General features: G+C 39.8%; 1 long non-coding RNA gene across 2 annotated transcripts; it reads right to left on the bottom strand.

Moving 5' to 3' along the window:
• Positions 1–237: 237 nt before the first annotated feature.
• On the bottom strand, positions 238–1500 carry LOC120204441. 2 transcript variants are annotated; one of them, XR_005523936.1, is made up of 4 exons: positions 1370–1500; positions 911–1135; positions 704–831; positions 238–489 (listed from the first exon to the last, which is right to left on the bottom strand). It is a non-coding gene; the product is annotated as an uncharacterized LOC120204441 (long non-coding RNA). The 2 variants fall into 2 exon arrangements; XR_005523935.1 differs by having other exon boundaries at positions 704–1135.
• Positions 1501–4691: the final 3191 nt, after the last annotated feature.

The raw sequence follows: 4691 nt of genomic DNA, 5'->3' as shown, positions 1-4691 counted from the left end.
ATTTAAAAGTATAGAAAAGAAAAGCAATGGTTCGAATATGTCATCAGTCCTTATGCTTTGATAAATTTTGAGATTTAGCCCATGTACTTAAAAAGTTGGGAATTATATTTTCTTGGATGGCTTTCGGGAATTTAGATTTCTAAATTCCGTTTTAAATTTGAAAGAGTGTTAATAAAAATAGGAAAATGGTTTAGATATCTTTCATCTAATCCTGCATTTCTCCAAGGTCTTAAATTGTATACTTTCAACCATTTTCATTTCTTATATAAGGAAAATGGTTTCATTTAGGGTGACCACATACAATACAGATGAAGACCTATTGATCCTTACCCTCATCAGAGCTATCAGATCTATCCGTATCACAGCTTAGGTCATCAAAAAACTCCCGATCGGTGAAGAATGCCCATCCTCTGGAGGCTTATAGTCTTTTCCCCTCCACACAGCAACCTGCTCCTTATCAAATGCCATAAGGATACAGGGAACCAGGTCCTGTATGAAAACCGAAGTTGTCGGATTCGAGAACAAATATACTAGTTCAATAATGCAAGGAACCAAGGGCAAGCTAACTCCACAAAGCTATTGAAAATACAGATATGTATTCTAAGACTGAAAGCTCAATGACTCTTTAATGTGCTAGTGCAAATCAGATCAGAATTAAGCCAGTTCCTTCAGCAAACAAAGTTATGATAAACAGAATATTTACCCTGAGCTTGCAGCCTATTTTCTTGTAATCACTTCTTTCAAGTCTAGTGCAGTCTATACGCACCAGCTCACTGACCAGAAAAGCATCTCTAACCATGGGTACTAAACTACTATCATACCCATTCTTGGCTGCAAATTTTATTTGTGATCAATAACCACGTAAAAGCAAGTCAAATACCGGCAGCCAGCAGTAAGAAACAAATGGTACCGAGTTTCGTTAGAGCAGGAACAGCCAGTCGTCTCTTTTTCTTCTCTTTTGTTTCTTCGATGCTTAGACCATCAATAGTAGTTTTAATCAACCTGGATAAACAGGTTCCTGAGGTTTCCACAACATTAAAGGAATTACAGGCCTTTTCTTGCAATTATAATTCCTGCCTCTGTACAAAATAAGTGTACCACCATGCCTCTGGATGATCTTTCCAAATGTTTTATCCTGCAATAGTTATTCAAAATCCATTATGAAAGAAAGTACCTCATGGTTACTTTCATGTATAATACTTCAATTCATGATATTCGAAGAAACAAGTACATATACGGAGAATACAAAACACATACATGAGATCATAGTGTGGGAACCCATCACATCCAGAAACATAAAGATATTAAAAGGAAAAGGAAATCCCTTCCCTTGAAAATGCTTGAGCTGAGCGTAGTACGCTGTTTATACCTCAAGCTGCCTGCATACATTCTTCATGTCAACAGTAGGGACCCCAAGACACTTGATCCTCACTGTTTCAGCAAATTTCCAATGATTATGAATATCGTTCAGCATGTTATAAGTTAAACCATCTCTCCCTACAGGAGAATACAAAACAGCATGCCATAATACAACCGCTGAGATTAAGGATAGCAAATGCAATGAAAAACTCACATAAGCTAAAGAGGATGTTATGACCCAAGAGAATCGGAGAAGAACAAGAATCGAAGAAATAGAAATAGAGATGAAGAGAAGAAGATTTTGAGAAGAAAGAGAGCTTGAAGAAGAGAATAATTTCATTCAATTTTCAGATGATTTCCTCTTGGTTCAGTACACGTTTTATTTGTTAACATTGTACAATTCTAACCAATTTACCAGCTGGCAGTACAGTTTTCTAACAGAATTCTTTCTCCTGCAGGTGCTACTGGCATGATTCCTTCCCCTGATTTGGTCCATCAGGTAAGTGACTAACCCTTCTAATTTTGTATTCCCAATTACCCTAATTTTCTCAATTGAAATCCCAAACCCTACTTTCATTCCCCCAATTCTCCCCCGGCTTCTCCAATTGTTTCTATATCTCTACTACTCATGACAATACCCCCTCCATGAAAGGATCCTTGTCCCCATTGATCAAAAACTAGGAATTGTGCTTTAGGCACAATATAGTTTACCCTAGTGACGTTTTCTAGCCTTAAGTTCGTCCATTGCACATGATTTTGCTTCTTCTCCATATGTTTGTCGAGCACCATAGTCAGGGGACCTTCAACTTTCCCTCATGTCCAAACTGGGAAGGATCCAATGAGATAACGCTTTGATCTCCAAATTTTTTCTTCAACAAACTGGTATGAGTTACTAGTTGCACCCTCGAGGACTTGGGTAATAATTATACGCTACTAACCCCATGCATTGTTTTTTATAGAAGTTGGAGGTCTCATTAAAAACTCCCTTCGTATTCGTTCACATACTAAGAAGTATGTTAACGAACATTGGAAGGAAGAAAATAGTACCTCCAAGTTTATTAATAATAATACCCAATACAAAAGATAACACGGAATATCCTCCTATGGTGATATTCACCATTACAACAAACACCTTAAGCTCATAAAACCTCATCCAAAGTCACAATCGAATCACCTTATTTCTAAATACACCTCCAGCAATAGAATTAAAACAACGCAACAGAACATAATACAAAGGGACGCAACACCTGCAACCATATAAACTAAATCAAAACACAATTAGAGAGACAAGATCTAATGAGATTCGTCTTCTTCAGGAGTCCAAGAGTTTGGCTTGAATGAAGGCTCTATCTCATGCACCATGATCTTGAAGGAGTTGTCACCAACCTTTAATTCCAACGTCGCATCAATTCTCGCACCAGCCTTTGCGAGGACTTGAATTTTTGCCCGATCAAAGGATGATGGTGACTGACAGCTTTCATCGATTGCTAATAACTGACCCCAACAATCAACAATGTTCTTGAAAGTATCCAAATTCCATACGTGAAACGGAACACCCTCGCAAACTAACCATACTCGGCGACACTCCATTACCAAACTCTCTGACCAAGCTTCGACTATGGAGAACCACTCTGCGAGAGTCTTTGATTTATCGTTCTCAACACTTCTCAATGAAGCAGAGTCTTCGAAAATCATTAATATTGCATTACCAGCAGCTCTCATTAAGGAGAAGCCAGTGAGGCCCTTTGCATGCATTTGTCTAGCGAGATGACCGATTTTGATAAATTCTTTGCACCATCCCACTAGACAATTGCTCAACACCTGAAGTTTTTCTTCATCTATAACGCCTTCAGCTTTATAATGATTCTTCCTCGAATCATCTCCCATCTCGGACTTACGAAAAACACCTGTCGAGGACTTTCTCCAATAGGAATGTCGAGGTTTGAATTTAGCGAAAGAACTCCAATTTTGCTGCCGTCGATATGATAGCCATTCATTTTGAGATCGCTCTCCTTGCTTCTTCGATTGATATGAAGCGAATGAAACCAAAGCGAACTCCTTTGAATTCCTTTTATTTGGAATAAAAGCATCAAGTACCCGACCGTGAGAGCAAAATAAAGATCCAAACCTCTTCAAATGGATCTTCTCTGGTAAATTCTCAATAAATAACGTGTAACATCCAGAATTGTCATTACTGCACCCCTTTGTGGTGGACTCCCCGATTCCCTCGTGGACACCATCTACTGCAGACTTTTTAACGCAACACCCAGTTTTAACAGGCACATGAGTACTAGGAGATCCTACAGAAGCTGGATTTGGCAATGGCAATACTGGATGAACAGGAAAACGTCCATTGTCAAAAGCATCAGAATCAGAAACTAATCCTCTTTTAACAACAAGATTCTTCCTTGCCATCTCAATGTGCAAAAGAGACTTCAACTTAGCATCAAAAGCCATTTTCTGAAGGACATCCTTGGCAACAACCGCAAATTTTGCATTTGAGAAGAGAGCGAAACCCTTAGGCTTTTCTCCCTTGAAGTTCAATTGCGAATCTTCATAACCTGGAAGCCATCTAAGTAGATTCTGTAGCTCTTTCTCTTTGACGTCTTCAAGCAGACCCATAATGAAGATAGTACGAACCTCGTCAGGATTAGAAGGGTGAGATGGCGGAGAAGGTGCAGCTGCAGAGGGTGTATGAGCATGGACCGAAGGTCTCTGCTGGAGAGAAGAGTGGATTCCAGCACCCAGCATGTGATGAAAGACTGATGAAGTGAAAAACCCAGATACTTGACGAACTAATCTGGAAAAAAAAATTCCCAGAATAAGAGCTCAGAGTTGAATCGGCAGTGTCGGAGGAAATCCACTAATAAATGAGTCTGAAGACTGGGACGGCAGAGGAGAAAAGCAGAAGGTTTGGAGCAGTGAACGTCTGTTCTTGCTGAAACTGCTCACTGTAAAACTGCTCACTGCGTCTGTTCTACCGGCGAAGTAAACTGAAGTCTACGTATCACCCCTGGAAATAAAATTTCCAGAACAAGAGCTCAAAGCTAAATGGGCAGTGTCGGAGGAAATCCACCAATAGATGAGTCTGAAGACTGGGTCGGCAAAGGAGAAAAGCAAAAGGTTTGGAGTAGTGAGAGTCTGTTCTTGCTGAAACTGCTCACTACAAAATCATGGAGAGATGCAACTATTCTCGACACTAAGAAAATGGGTTATGGTCGCAGAAAGGCTCTAAGTACGGAGGAGATGCGATGTCCGGTGTACGTTCAACGGATGGAGACGAAAACGGCCGTGAGCGGCGTTTAGATCTACAACGAATAAAAGTCTTAATC

The sequence above is a fragment of the Hibiscus syriacus genome, unplaced genomic scaffold (genome assembly GCF_006381635.1).
Source record: "Hibiscus syriacus cultivar Baekdansim isolate YM2019G1 unplaced genomic scaffold, ASM638163v2 tig00010927_pilon, whole genome shotgun sequence".
NCBI lineage: Eukaryota > Viridiplantae > Streptophyta > Magnoliopsida > Malvales > Malvaceae > Hibiscus > Hibiscus syriacus.
This window is presented reverse-complemented; position numbering and strand designations above follow the sequence as displayed.